Here is a 16892-nt window from a genome sequence, read left to right on the forward strand (position 1 = left end):
TAGAAAAATAATGGGAATTTTCGGAGCAAAAATACGAATTTTTACCCACTAGGGGTATTTTCGTAATTTACTATTGGGACTGATAATTTGCACCACACTGAGGGACATTAAGTTAATTTGGGTGCAATTGAGGTATAGAAACTGAAAAGAATTAAATTGGAGTTTAAACGGACCCGTTAGAAATTTAATCGGGTGATAAGACGAATTAGGCCAATACCGGGTTTAAATAGTTACCAGTGCATTTTTGCATTCCATATCTTGCATTGGTAATCTAAATTAGTTTAATTTTGATTTAGTACTAACTTGGTGAAACTCTCGATTTTGTATTGTGTCAAGGTGGTGAGTCCTCCGATAAAGGCAAGGAAATTGCATCCGAGGACCAGTAGACAGAGTGCTTCGAAAGTCTGCATTCTAGACATTGTGAGTAAACTTACTGTCATTTTAATTATCTAGGGTGGTTTTTAAATGCTTTCATGAATTCTATGGAAAAAGGAATTTAAAAAGATAAATTTTCATGTTTTATGAATAAATGAGTTTCAATGAAATTAAATTATAAATTGTTTTGAAATTAATAGTGATTTTGAAAAATAGAGTACACGGAGACTGTTAATTGTGGCAATTTGATTGTTTAAATTAACTGGCTTATGATAAATCGAGCATGATTGGCTAGTTGGCAATTGTATTGAAATGCGAATTGTTTGGTTACCTTGAAAAACTACGAATTACAAAATTGCCATATCATGTTATTGAGTTTTATTATATGGTGGATTATATATTAATTAATCACTGCAGTAGGGGGTTTCTGTGGACCAGCCTTTTAGAGGGGCACGGTAAACCCCATTATATTCTTACCTCGAACGGAGAGGCGCGTAGGGTATCTCCTGGGGTAAAGTTTAGGGTTCACTTCACGCTAAACCACCACGTGAGGGGGAACTCAGCCAACGCCAAGGAACGGCTATGTTTTCAAAACAAAAACATAATTTATGTGAAATGTGAATTTTAATAGCCTTGGCGATCTCGGTAGGATGCCTCGGCCAAGGTGTCCCCGAGAATGGATTTATGGCACAAGCCTAGATTTTTATGAGATTCATAAGCCTCTTTACGTGTTTTGAACAAAATGTGTTCTAATGCTATAACCCAGTGTATGATGATTTACTTTATTGTCTCCATGTACTCAACTCTAGATGTTTATGATGATGTTTGTTTACTCATTGGGATTTTATAATCTCACCACCCTCCTTTCCACCCATTTCAGGTTCAGTATAGACTGTAGATAGCTGATCTCATCGAGGACTACAGTGGGATCTGCATTTTCCAAACCGTAGGTTCACAGTCCTCTTTACTTTTGTTTATTCGGGGGCACTCTTGTTATTGTAAATTAAATTAAATATTTTGGCTTACTGTATTTAAGTATGTATAAATTTATTTAACTTTTACGTTATAAAAATTATTCACGTATAACTCTATAAATATTGTTTTATAAGAAAATAGAATATTTTACTTAATATTTCTTTTATTTTCTTATTATATTCAAATAACCATAACTTCGTTTTAAATGAAGATTTTAGACTTTTAAACTCATTTTGAATATGAATTGTGTGTTTTGTACTTGTATATTACGTTTTAGCCAGTTTTAAAATTTTTGAGAAAAATGACCAAAATACCCTTGTGAGACGAAAAATTAATATTTTATTTGTTTAAAGTTGGAAACAGCTTAAAATATTTTAGAACACGATATTTGACAATGGTTGCTCACAAGGGAACAGAGAAACTGATAGTAAAGCCTTGCGGGGTTTCGGGTTGACATTCCGGGCAATAAGTGTCTACCGAGACACCGCGGCGATTGTCACAGGCTCGAGGGGAGTACCGGGTCGTGACAACGGTAAACTCCATTATATTATTACCTCGAACGGAGAGGCGCGTAGGGTATCTCCTGGGGTAAAGCTTAGGGGTTCACTTCACGCCAAACCACCACGTGAAGGGGAACTCAGCCAACGCCAAGGAACGGCTGTATTTTTTCCAAACTAAAAATATATTTTAAGTGTATACAAAATTTTAACAGTCTTGGCGGACTCGGTTGGATGCCCTCCGCAAGGTATCACCGAGTATGAGTTTTGGCACGAGCCAAAGTTTTAAGAAATTCATAAGCCAAGTTGATTACTCGATTTATATGGATTGATTTTATTTGGTTGAAATGAACTGAAAGGTAATGAAATTACAGTATGATGACTTATTTTAATTGTCTCAATTTACTCGGCTTTAGATACTTTAGATGGTATCTGTTTACTCACTGGGATTATAAAATCTCACCCCTTCTTCCTATACATTTTTCAGGCTCAGGACAGTTTGTAGATAGTCGAGTAGGACGAGAACTAAGCTCGGAACTGCATTATAGAAAGTAAGAGTTCACAGTCTTACATCCTCTTGGTCAATTGGGGCCCACGTGTCATTGCAGATCAAAACTTATATTTTGGTTATCTGTATTTCTATTCATACAATTTTTACTTTACTTTCATGTGCGAAAAATTATTTACGAATATTTCTATAAAAATTTATTTTATGAGAAAATAGAATATTTTATTGATTATTTTTTAATAGTACTAGTTGTTAACAATTTGCTTTCAAATGAACGTTTTATATACTTATTTTGTTTTTAAATCATTAAATATATATTTTCTGCTTACCTACTACATTTTTAGCAAGTTTTGAGATTTTTGACAAAAAATTAAGAAAATGCCCCTATGAGCTAGAAAATAATATTTTATTGTTCTTATTTGAAAATGACTTATGATTTTTTTAAATGCGAGATTTAATAATTGTTGCTCACCGGGGAGATACGGAAGTTGATGCTAAGCCTAGCGAGATTTCGATCGGCATTCGGGGTGAAGAATGTCTGTCGAGGCCTCGCGGCGGTTGTCACGGGCTCGATGGGGAGTTTCGGGTCGTGACACTGAGGGAGGTTCCGGGTCTTGACATTGGCGGACCCGATTGAATGCCTCGGCCAAGGTATTACCGAGTATGATTTTTGGCACGAGCTAAGTTTTTGAGAAAATTATAAGTCGAGATGTGTATTATAATAAAATGTGTTGTTTTATATATATATGATTTGAAACAAGTACAAAATGTTGTGGATTATGGTATGATGAAAAGTTAACTGTCTCCATTTACTCGGCTTTAGAAGTTAATGACGGACTTTGTTTACTCACTGAGTTTATGAAAACTCACCCTTTCTTTTTAACCATTTCAGGTTCAGGATAGTCTGTAGGCAGTCGATTTCATCAAGGATTTCTTTTGGACTTACTTCCTTGAAAATCGTAGGTCTACCTTCTTGCACACTTTTGGTTATCTCGGGGCCCATATGCCACTGTAGGATAATTTTGAATACCTGGTTTACTGTATCACTATGTGTATGAATTTATTTTGTTCTCACGCTATAAAAATTATTTATGCATAGTTCTATAAAAATTGTTTTATAAGAAAATAGAATATATTATCGAATATTTTTATTTAGTCTAATTAGCCAACTTTTCACTCCAAATGGATGATTTAGATTACAAAAATTTACTTTTAATTGGAAATGGATATCTTTCTACCATACGTTGTATTTTTATCAGGTTTCGAAATTTTCAGGTAAAAATTACCAAAATACCCTTGTGTGGTCAAAAATTTGTTTTGATTGTTTTTGATCTAAAATAGTTTATATTCTCTTAAAACTCGATATTTAGTAACTATTGCTCACAAGGGAAGTGGAAAACTGATGCAAGAGCCTTGCGAGGTTTCGGTTGACATACCGGGTAATGAATATTTACCGAGACTTCACGGCTGTTGTCTCGAGCTCGAAGGGAGTGTCGGGTCGTGACATATATGATGCCCAACCACATCAACAAAATTAGCACATTTTTCCCCTCTATATTGCAGTGACTGTAAGTGGCTTGTTCTCTAAGCTAAATAGAGATGCATTTCTATTATTGTGTGTTACTCACAGTAATCATGTATGTGCTTAATTCGCATGTGAAGCTGAGAATCTAATGACTCAACATAACCAAAGTTACATAGCATGTAGCAAACAATGGTTTTGGATCAAACAGCCTGGATACAAGGAAACCAAAATTGCTTGAAAAGAAGTAGTCTTTTCCCTTATTACAAAGCAAATGCCAAACCAGAAATTCTCTTTTCTGTGATGAGAACCAAGCATTTCATGTCATCATCACTTCACAATCTATGAGTAGATTCAAAATGACCCTTGATTTGATTAGATAAAACCATTTAAACCATTTCTCATTACATTAATCCATGAAATCATTGCATTTTCATCATCAAATTGACCTACTTTGTGAATTTTTCTGCAACAAATATTTTATACATTCTCTAGTACCAATTGAAATTGGACATCTCTTGGCATCTCAAAAAAAAAATTATACATCTTTTTGGTGAATTAGCAAAGGATAACAAATGACAAAGAAGTAAAACTACCAAAGATCCCTTTGTTATCACTTGTAAAGAATTGCTCAAATTACTATATTTTCTGTTAATATTCCACCTACGGGAAGAATGTATCACTAACTACTTACTTTTATACATATTGAAAAAATGATCATGTATTATTTGTGGTTCTACTTCAGTATAATATGAAGAGATTTGCAATTAGGCCATCTTCATGGCACAATCAAGAAATGATTCTTGCCTTTTACCTTTTTATTTTATGCAAATGACATTGTAGTCATTCACTTTCTATGGGATTAGCAACTGTAATTTTGCCATAATTAACAAGATGAGATTAATGTCTATGTGGCCAGAACATATATAACACCTCAAATAGAAAACTAGGAGAAAAGAGTTGATATGAGATAGTTTTTTCTTCTTGGTTTGATTGAATTAAATTGTAAACATGATAATGCTATTTAATTCATGGTGTTTTAGAAAATTCCTAGATCATTGTTATTTTCCTATGTTTGAACTCAATGTTCTAAGTATCATTCATATCAATAACTAGATTATGGAAATTAATTTAAAATTTTATGGGGATGGTTTGCATCTGAGCTATTTTTTTTTCTTTTCTTTTCTATTAGATTTTTTAAAAATAATATGGTTTATAAGTTAATAAAAATTTGGTTGTGTTTGAATATCATTACTATATAACTTTTTAATTTATGCTTTGGTATTTGTTATTGATGTTTGTCATAACAATTATTCAATTCATAATCCTGTTTGAGGCTGGTTATATTCACTTTTTAATGCAGTTTTACAGATACAGTTGTTAGAAAATATGTGACAACAATAATGAGAGATGTTGAGACTATGACAAAAACTTCTTGCATGGATTTCGTTTTGGAAAAAGGTGAAAACCATGAAAACATAGATGGCAACAAAGGCCAAGTCATTAACAAATCTTGTTGTCCAAAGCGACCTAAGAATGCCTTTGTTTTTTACTAGTAAGATGTGTACATATGTTGCTTTTTTTTATTTGACATAATTGTAAGTATTATTGTTCATTACATTGTGAGGTTTATTATATATTGATGTTTATATTGACGATTAAATTTAGTTTATAATAATTATTTTTTTTCTTGACAATGAATCCATTTGTGGTGAAAACAAATAGGATAAAAAGATGAAATTGACAAATAAGGTGTATTACTATGCCTTTTTGAAATGTATAATTTTAATATAGTTTCAAATTTGAATGAATGATTGTGAATAATTCTTTTATCTTAATTATCTTTTAATAGGTTAGGGGAGATATTACAAAAACTATTTCATCTCTTCCTGATGAGAGGAAGTTGGTTTTTAAAAATTTAGCAACAGCGAACCGTTTGCGATATCTAGAAGGAAAAAAAATTCAATGTAAAGGTTAATAAGATAAGTGTTATGTTGATTATTTTTGTCACGACCCGAAACTCTCATTGAGCCCATGACAACCGCCGCAAAGCCTCGACAGATATTCTTCACTCCGAATGCCGATCGAAACCTCACAAGGCTCTCGTATCAGCTTTCGTACTTTCTCGGTGAGCAATAGTTATCAAATCTTGCATTTCAAGAAATCATAAGTCGTTTCCAAATCAAACAATAAAATATTATTTTCTGGCTCACAAGGGTATTTTTGTCATTTTTCATCAAAAATCTTAAAACTTTCTAAAATGTAGTAGGTAAGCAAAAAATATATATATTTAGTGATTCAAAAACAAATTAAGTATCTAAAACGTTCATTTGAAGTGAAAATTTGACCATTTGAATATAATTAAATATTCAATAAAATAAACTATTTTCTTGTAAAATAATTTTTATAAAGCTATCGGTAAATAATTCTTATAGCTTAAAAGTTAATTATATTCATATATACTATAAAGCAAATAACCAAAGCATAAAATTATTTTTACAGCGACACGTGAGCCCACATCTAACCAAAATGCATCGAAAGCTAAAAACCTACAGCTTTTGCCAAATCAAGTCTAAATGAAGGTCCTTGTCAAAGTCAGCTAACTATAGAATTTCCCTGAGCCTGAAATGTGAGGAAATGAGGGTGGTGAGATTATAAAATCCTAGTGAGTAAACAAACACCATCTAAACTATCTAAAGGCGAGTAAATGGAGACGAATTAAAATAACTCTTTTCCAATATATGTTTCATAACGTGAATATTCAGTTTACTCAATTAATCAACATGGCTTATATATTTCACAAAACTTGGCTCTTGCCAAAATCATTCTCGGGAATCCTTGGCCTAGGCATCTGACCGAGACCACCAAGGCGGTTAAATGTCTTTACATCCGAAATTCTAGCCATGCCTTGGCGTTGGCTGAGTCTCACTCTCACGCGGTGGTCCATGTGAAGTGCACTCAAATCTTTACCTCCAAAGACACCCTTCACACGGCTCTCAGATCGAGATAAGGTATATATGATTCTGTGCCCCCTCTCTTAGGCTGGTCCACAGAACCTCCACTGCAGGGATTATGGATTATTTTATCTACCACATGATTTATAAAATCTTTATTCGCATGACATGGCAATTTATCACAATCTAGCCTCTCAAGGCTGAATACATAGTCTATATAATTGTGATACAAATACCGACTTTTCCATTCATGCTCACATATTGCTATAAGCCATATAATTTAAAACACAATTTATAACACAAGCAGGCAATCTCCAATTACTCTATTTTCAAAACCAGTATTCAATTTTCCAGAAAATTTATAAAATTATTTTATAAAATCACAATTTCTCCTAAAACATAGCAATTTACCATTTAAACCCATTTTCTATAAAATCACACAATTGTATAAAACTACTCTAGATAATTAAGACGATAATAAGTTTACTCACAGTTCTAGGAGTCGATGTACTCCTAATCCTAGTCTCCAAGCACAATCTTTGTACTTTTACCAATGTAATTTACTCACCACCTATCCACAATGTACAATACATAATTCACCACATCAGTGTTTGACCATTATAAAATCAATTTAGGCTCGGTGTATATGCATGATATGATATGCAACTTATCCGACTACCGCTTAAATGCGGTGCTGACCTAATTCGACCTATTACTCGATTAAATGACAATTGTGTCCTATTTGGCTCCAAATTGCTCCATTTCATTTCTAATATTTCAATTCACTAAATACAATTCCAATACTTTAAAATTCAGCCTAACAACCCTCACAATTCTTCTTGAAAATTTCAGCCATTATGATGCACTATCACTAAAAATTTTCCCATTCCATTTTCTCACCATAAATCATCATTTCATTAATTTTTCAACCAATTCACTTGATCACAAAATCAATTCATTACTTCTACACTTCACATAGGATTCGGCCATTAAAGGTTCATGGGAAAAATGGATTCTTTTCTTGTTGTTTTGCTTTTAAATATGCTAAACTAACTAAAAACACTAACATATCTTAAAATCAAATCAATCCAACATCTTTCTCTCTCCTTACCCATTTTTATCAGCCATGAATTCATCATGAAAACATGTAATTTAAGCATGAAAAATAAGGAGAAATGCTTAAGGAAAATAGATTTCAAGCTTAAGTTGAAAAATCCTACCTTTTTCACTTGTTTTCCTTGATTTTCCACACTTTTTCTCTTGAAATTCTTCACCTAGGGTTTGTTCTTCCTTTCTTTCCCTCTCTTCCTTGCTTGGCCGAATATTTGGAGAGATAATGGGCTGATTTATGCTGATTTTTAAGTTAAATAATAAAATATCCTAAGCTTGACACATGACATGTTTCCATTGGTCCATTTTTAAAACTTTAAAAATTTTTAAACCTTTTATCTCCACCACATGATTAGTCAAAGGTCAAAATGAGGATAAGGGAAGACCATGTACTGGACAAATGTCCTGATGGTTGAAAATTACTGTTTTACCCCTGGAGTGGCAAAATTACCATTTTGCCCCTATACTCCAAATTATTCCATAATTAAATTTTTTCACTTCTAAACCTCAAATCATACTCCAATACTCAAATTATACTCCAATAAGTCAAATGGGGCAAAAAAAAATCTTTTTTAAAATTCTCATTTTGTCCTCAGGTGGCAAATGACCATTTTGCCCCTGGATAGTGAAAATTTCAGTTTGACTCCAAATTGATCCTTGAACTTCGAATTACCATTTTGAGTCATCCCTGGACCGTGAAACTCTCAATTTCACCTTAAAATTCTTATTTGAACTAGTTTGAGGCTTAATCGACTTAATGATACCATTAGGGGCAATATCGTCTTTTAACAATTTTTCAAACTTCCTAAATATGCAACCATTCTATTGAGTATGTAAATGACGTCGTAATTATTTTATAGAACAGGATTTGACAATTTTATTATAATTTAAATATTTGAACAATATACATTTGAAGTGATATATATTTTTAATAATTTATTTAACTTATAGATATGTCTAAACAAAGTTATTGTTTCCTTCTCAATTTTTTGAATGAATTCATTTTTACTTGATTGTTTAATTTTTATCAATTTTATTAAAGATTTATAATTATAAAATTAATAATGTTGGTCAAAAAGGTAAATGGTAAATGCTTCAATATATTTTGTTTATTCATGACACTGATACTATTATATTATAATTTTTAATGTAATGTAGGATTGCGGAGATACACATTGTAGTCCTTTCTTGTTTTACAAGTTATTGGAAAATATGGGTTCTGAATATAATGATTCAATTCGTAGTATGGGACTTGGAGGCTTTATTCATCTACAAGAGTATAAACTAAACAAGGATCTTTGTTTGTGGTTGATTGGTATAGTTCACTTAAACAAGCGGTGTTTGAAATTATATGATTATGAGATTCCATTAACATCTGAGACAGTGTCAATCATTATTGGTTTGTCAGTTGAGGGGACTCCTATTACTTTTGTAAAAGATGATCATACAATTACAAGTTTATGCAATCAATTTGAAATTATTAATAATGGATTCATAAAATTTAGTGATTTAGAAAAGGAATTGCCAATGTTACATAAAGATTCGGATGAGTTCAAAGGTAAATTTTTTTTTTTGTATGCAATAGGTTGTTTACTTTGCCCATCAGCATCTACCTATATAGAAAAAAAATACATATCGTGCCTACATAATATAGATTGTAATACAACTATGAACTTATCGAAGCATGTGTGTGAAGTACTGTTATCGGGAATATCAAATTTTTGCATTAGAATGAAGAAGAAGGATGGAAAAACAACATGGTTGAGTGTATGTGTTTTGATTCTTTAGGTTAGGTGCTTAAATAATTTTTTTTACATCGTGTTAGATATTGTATTTTTTGTGAAAAATTTATTTTGGATATTGTATTTTTTTCCTTCTATGATATTTGTACAGATAGTTTTTTTAGATCATATATCTGGTGCACGATTTAACAGTAAATATGGTCAATATTTTTTACCTCGGATCGCTACATGAAACCAAGAAAAGATTCATTGATGGTTGACCCGTATCAAAGATTTTAAAAATCCAAAAAATGTTCAGGTGATATGATTAATCTTTTTTTACAATAAAAGTTAATATAATTTGGTGTAAATATTCTCTCATATTGAGAAATATAGATATTGGTTAAATCTGTAGGCATATATCATCACACCAACTATGGACATGAAGTTAGAGGGAAAGTTGTCATTTGATGCTAATTTATCCTCTCAAATCAAAGTATGTATTTATAACTTTAATTTGCATTGTTATAATTTTCATTTACTATAGTTAAAATTTTATATTTCATTTTTGTAGGATATATGTAAATGTGTTGATAACAAAGAGGAATTAAAGACTGAAATTAAGAGTTTGAAGTATGAAATTGAAAAGTTAAAGAGATTATTGGAGTACAATAAAAATAATCAAAAGTTGAAAGAAAAAGAGAAGCAACAGGAGTATGAGAGTTCGAAGTGTGAAATTGAAAAGTTGAAGGGATTGTTGGAGTGTGATAAAAATAGTCAAAAGCTTATGATAAAAATAGTCAAAAGCTTAAAGAAAAAGAGAAACAACGGGAGTATGAGAGTTTGAAGTGTGAAATTGAAAAGTTGAAGGGATTGTTGGAGTATGATAAAAATAATCAAAAGTTGAAAGAAAAAAAGAAACAACATGAGTATGAGGTTTTCGTTAGCTTAAAAAATGATATAGCGATAATAAAGGCTGATATGGAAGCTATTCGATTTAAAGAGTTTTGTGTGCCCAAAGTTGTTTGCACTACATCACATGGTGGTAATCCTATGAGAGATGAACATGCAAGAGAAAAACCTTTATGTAAGGAAGATGGTTCAAATTATGGTCAATCCAATGCACCAACAGCCAATGAAGGAGGGTCTAATATTGTTTTATCTTGTGATAACTTAGGAAACTATAATATTATCTAGGATTTTCCCAATGAATCACCTAAAGAGTTCCCAAAGGTATTGACTTTGTATCATCTATCAATAGTAATTGATAAATGTTTTTCATCTCCATATCCTACTTTGAAAGAAAATATGTCATCTCCAACCATTCCTATGAAAGACAAAGCAAAGAGATACATAGTTAGAAAGGTAACTATAAAGGTATGAATATAAATTACTAATTATGTATTTCGGTTGAATGATATGCATGAATTATTTGTTAACAAAGTGTTCTGCAAAGAATATTTGTTTCTAAATAGCTTATTCAAAATTCGCTACAGTGTGCTAATAATTCTTATAGGCCTTAGAGGATGTTGAAATAGTTTTGATTCGTTCCAGTGAAGGTGATAAAGAGTGTCTATTGGATGCGGCATCTTTTGTTCCTACATTGGTGAATAAAAAACATTTGCCATATCAAATCTCTAATGTTAAGGAGAAAGTGCATAAAAATACAATTAAGAAGTCTAAGTCAAAGGTATTGAGATAATAATATTTTTTCTATTTTGTTGAATTTTTTTTGTTTATTAATGCTGTAATGAAATTTACATTATTATAAAGGTTTGTCTATGAAGTCCAAGTGTTTCATCACCTTATAAACTACTTGATAATTTAAACGATATATGCAACTATGTGTGGAATAAACATTCAAACAGTTAGTTTTAATAGTTTGTGCATATTTTGTTTTTTTAATAAAAGCTGCTGATTAATTATTTCTTAACGTAATGAGGAGAAAATTGTTGATTTCATTGATACATATGCAATTAGGATTGAGATAATGACATTGGAACCAAGGAAGTGGCTTGATGATATAGCAAGTTGAATTGTTCATCATGGTTTAATTATATATATATATATATATATATATGGGTATGTTTGTAGTTTTTCTCAATTTTTGACCCAAAAAAATTGGTTGAAAGTAATTAATATGGTGGGTTATGCATGCATGCTAAATGCCAAGGAAGAATCAAACCCTTGGACAAGATGGTATATGCCATGTTTTGTTTCGGTAAGATATCAATTTCATTAATATTTTTATCAAATATGTTATAATTTTTTCAATTATTTTGATTACGTAATTCAATGAATTATGTATGCTAGCAATATGTATGATAGTTTTTGTATTGCAATAGGATTGTATCCTACGCAATCTAGCAACCGACTTTAAAGATTTAAACCAACGAGGTCTCCAGCCATACACGAGTTCCATATAAAATTGTGAAATAGTAATATAAATTTGTCAACATTTTATTTTTATGTTTTGCAATGGCTTGGTCCAATACAGGTTTTTATAATATTGCACTTGGATTTCATTATGCTGGCTAACATTATTGATCAAAATTTGGATACATACACTATGGAAATTGTGGATAGGCATGGGGTGGTGTTGATAGATGTTTTCGATGATTTGTTCATGTTGTTTTATTTTGTGTATAGACTTTAACATTGGTTTACTAATTCTGTGTGGATAGGGGTATAGGTTTTTTATATATCGAAGTTTCATGGTTGTAAAGCTAGGATTTGGGTGAGTTTTTGTTTGTTTACATATTGTATTGGAGGGGTATACCTTGATTGTTTTTGTAGGCATATGATCTAATGATCAGAGGTGTTTCTTTTGTAATGTTAAGGGCATTTCTTTATTCCCTCTTATTTAATGGAAGCAGTATTATAATTTAAAAAAATGAATTGTATATACGTAAGTTTATTGTAGTATAATGATAAATATTTAATAAAAATAGTTTTAATTTATGTAATTGTTTTTTAATTGTTTTGAATTTTATATTGTGTATTTTTTAGATCTTTGTGTCGATGAATGACATTAATATGCATTGGTCTTTATGTGTATTAAACTTAAAAGAGAAGGTTATTAAAGTATTTGACTCTTTACCATTATTCGGTGCTGAAACCAGAAGATTGAATGTGATAAAAAAAGTGGTAAACAATCAATTTAACACAATGTCTTAATTTACATGATTAAATTATATAAATTGTATGATTTTTTCATATACATATATTTGAAATTTATGCAGGTCGCATATTTTGAAAAGCTTTTTAAAGGAATATTATTTGCTAGTAAAGAAACCTGTTGGGAAATTGTTGTTCCCAATGATGTTCCACGACAGTCAGGTAAATGCATAATAAAATATTTAATTTTATTAAATTATGAAAACATTTTATTAAAACATATATCTTAATTTGATCCTCAAATTTTATAATTTTTGCAGCTATGATTGTGGCATGTATGTATGCAAGTTTATGCAAACTGTGCACCTCAATACCTACCATGAAGTGGTAAGTCCATTACGTTTCATTACATACTCAATAAATAATTTTTTTAATATTATTTGCTTTTGCAGTGTGTAGAGGAATTGGATCGGTCTCTTTTGTTGGCTTATCTTGTCAAGCACCCTAATAACAAAAATCGTTCAGTTGTGATGAATGCTATTCATAATGGTTTGCATAATAAGAACATCGATTATGATGCAACCAGAACATATGAAAAAACATAAAAAAAAACAACTTTAAGCTTATGTTTCATTTATTAATGTATGAATCATTCATCAATAATAAATTCTTTTTCATTATTTGACTTTATTGTTGTATTAATAGTTCAACAAAGTTTTAATGTTATTAAAAAAGGCCATTAGCACATGCATCTTTTATAATATTATTAAATTGAAGTTGTTTTGTTATTTTTCAATTTTGAGGTAGATGCCACTTGGCACAATTATCTTTTATAAAGTTACAAGCCGTATTTCTTTCATTGACGAAAGGAAATCAAAACTTATTATTTACCACTTCACTAAAGTCTTGTAATTCTTTGATTTTAGCTATTGATTCTCTCATGCATCACTTAAGAACTCTTATTTTAACTATTAATATAAAGGGATATTCTATGAGTTATATAATAAATCTCTTCATGTATATATACATAAAAAAACTTTGAATGATTAAAGGAATTTATATGCCAAAAAGTGAAAAGTACTTAGAAAATAGACTAATATTTAAAGTGTAAATTCTACAACTCCACAGGGGTTTCAATTTTCAAGCAAGCATGCAAAAGGGGTGTTGAATAGGCAGAGGGAAAAATTAATGCAACAAAGAAAAGATAATTGATGGACATTTGGTAGAGCAACAAAGAGCATGAACATCTTTAATCATGATTTTTAGATATCCCCAAAGGCCTCAAAGGCCTTGAAATCTGTAGAATTCAATGAATTAAGTAGTTAGCTGACGAGTTCAGATCAACACTGTGATGGTCAATATTGAAAGCAAAGACAAAAGAAAGTTTTTATCCAATTCAAGGCACGAAAAAATGACTTAAAGTTTTTAAAGTTTTTCCTTTTAAGTCTAACTTTATAAACCAAGCATGTTTAAACTTGTTAAAGCTTATGCCTTTTTAATCCTTTACTAACCATTAACAGTTGCCACCCCGCGCAGTTTTGCAAAAGCTCTAGGGGCGTTTATCTTATGCAAAGTTGTGTGCTTCATTACTTTAGTTGGTGCTTGTCTGTTTTTTTTTTCTTTTTAAAGTTCTTGGGATAATTTTTTTTTTTGGAAACATATATGTTCAATAATTGCAACTCATTTGTTTCACTTAAATTTCATAAAATTATACAAAAAAAAGAGAACGTCAATTGCTAAAACAAATCAAAGGCTGAAACAAGATGAACTGAACAAAGCAAAAGAGGCTAAAACAATAAGGCTAAGCAACAAAATAGAATGAGCTCATTTAGACTATCCAAGTTGATGCCACAACTTCTTTATGTTAAGTTAATACTTGCATGATAATGTACACTTGTCAAGCTTTTGTTATACTTTGCTTCGTTGTAGTGGTCATTAGTCATGCATGTTTTCTACTAATTCCATCTCCTACGTGTATAGCTGCATGAGTTTGTTGTCTTTATGCCATAACACCTGTGTCTATAGTATGTTACAAGTGTTAATCATGCCTACTGCATATTTAACTTGTACTTTAATCTGATCAATGAAGCAGACTTGCAGTTTCTTGTAACCATCGATAGTTTTTCTTTCAAGTTTTGTAAGCTTTTCTGTTTTAGTTTTATAACAGAGTACCTTTGACAACTTGTTCTCTGTTAAAGACTAGAAATATAACATGGTATCAGAGCTCTTGCAAATATAAGATCTCAGTTGGACCTGAAATACCAAAAAAAACCACCATACATCTAAAGTCAAGCCACCATTCTTCAAATTTCTCAACCTTCAATAATATGTCGACTCCCACTGTTTCTCACCCATCTCCACCAATCTTTGATGGCAAAAATTACTCAGTGTGGGCCGTTAAGATGGAGGCCTATCGTAGAGGATATGACCTTTGGAATGCCATAGAATCTGAGGAAGAGCCACTTGCGTTGAGAGATAATGCAACAATTACTCAGATAAAACAGTATTCTGAAGAGGTAGCAAAACGATACAGGGCTTTGTCCTTCATCCATGCAGTTGTGTCTGAGACAATATTTAGCAGAATCATGGGTTGCAAGACTGCAAAGCAAGCATGGAACAAACTCCAGGAGGAGTTTCAGGGCTCTGCAAGAACAAAACAAATGCGAGCTCAAAATCTTCGAAGAGAGTTTGAGCTTCTCAGAATGAAAGACAATCAATCTGTCATGGATTATACTGATCAAGTTATGCGTCTGGTAAATCAGATTCGCATGCTAGGGGAAGACTTGTAAGAGGTACGGATTGTTAAAAAAATTCTTAACAGTGTTCCAGAAAAATTTGAAGCAGCAGTGTCCTTTTTAGAGCAAACTAAAGACTTGACTCAACTCACTGTTACTGAGCTAGTGAGTGCACTTGAAGCTTATGAACAGAGGATAATTGCACGTCAAGATGCTACTGTGGATGTTGCATTAGTTGCTAAACACAAAGGGAAAGGCAACATTGATTCTAGCTCTAAGAAAAATTTCAAAGAGAAAGATAAAAAGCCTTACCAACCAAGTCATTCATCCAGCAAAACAAACAAGTTTAAAATGTGTTCTTATTGCAAGAAACGGAACCATGCAGAAGAACACTGCTGGTTTAGGCCAGATGCTAAATGCAAAGCTTGCAGTGAAGTTGGTCACATGGAGAAAGTTTGTAAGAACAAACAAACTGCACTAGAAAAACCAGCAAAGGAGACTGAAAAAGCTGTAATGGCTGAAGAAACCTTGTTTATGGCACTGATAAATTCTCATCAAGTTGATAATCTTCAATGGCTGCTCGATAGTGGATGCTCCAATCATATGACTCCTTTTGAAGCTATGTTTGTTGATTTGGATAAGAATTATAGCTCACAAGTTAAAATAAGCAACGGGCTTTACCTACATGCGGTAGGAAAAGGGACAGTCAGTGTGCAAGCTTGTTCTGGCACCAAGCACATCTCTGAGGTTCTTTTAGTTCCAACCATCACTCAAAATCTGTTGAGTGTTGGACAAATGGTGGAAAACTCTTATGTTTTACTATTTCACGATTCTGCATGTACTATCTATGAACCCACAAGTGATTATTTGATGACTATTCCAATGAGAAATAGAATCTTCTCCCTAAATTGGAATGATTCCTACATGCAAGCAACCACAGTTGTTGATGAAACAAACTTATGGCATAAGCGACTTGGGCACTGCAATTATCCCTCTCTTAACCAAGTAAGTTCTGCTTGTTTACTTGATAACTTACCTAAATTGTCTAACAAAGGTCCAGTTTGCAGTGCATGTCAATTTGGGAAGTTGTCAAGGAAGCCCTATCCTCCAGCCAGTAGGAATCGAGCAAGAATCAAGCTTGAATTGGTTCATACTGATGTAGCAGGTCCTATGAAAGTTGAATCATTGGTTGGCAGTAGGTTCTACTTAATATTCACCGATGATATGTCTAGATTTTGTTGGATTTATTTCCTGAAAGCAAAATCTGAAGTATTTGAAATGTTCTTGAAGTTTAAGGCCAAAGTAGAGCTTGAGACAGGTTGCAAGATAAAGACCTTGAGGTCTGATAATGGAGGTGAATATACCTCGAATGAGTTTT

At 31.8% G+C, this 16892-nt stretch overlaps 1 long non-coding RNA gene across 1 annotated transcript; it reads left to right on the plus strand.

Annotated features, from left to right (window-relative positions):
* Positions 1-296: 296 nt before the first annotated feature.
* LOC148762434 (uncharacterized) lies at positions 297-3424 on the plus strand. The gene is made up of 4 exons (XR_016026493.1): positions 297-420; positions 1256-1321; positions 2335-3006; positions 3248-3424. It is a non-coding gene; the product is annotated as an uncharacterized LOC148762434 (long non-coding RNA).
* The last annotated feature ends 13468 nt before the right edge of the window (positions 3425-16892 follow it).

This window comes from Theobroma cacao, chromosome 5 (genome assembly GCF_053813885.1).
Source record: "Theobroma cacao isolate CCN51 chromosome 5, ASM5381388v1, whole genome shotgun sequence".
NCBI lineage: Eukaryota > Viridiplantae > Streptophyta > Magnoliopsida > Malvales > Malvaceae > Theobroma > Theobroma cacao.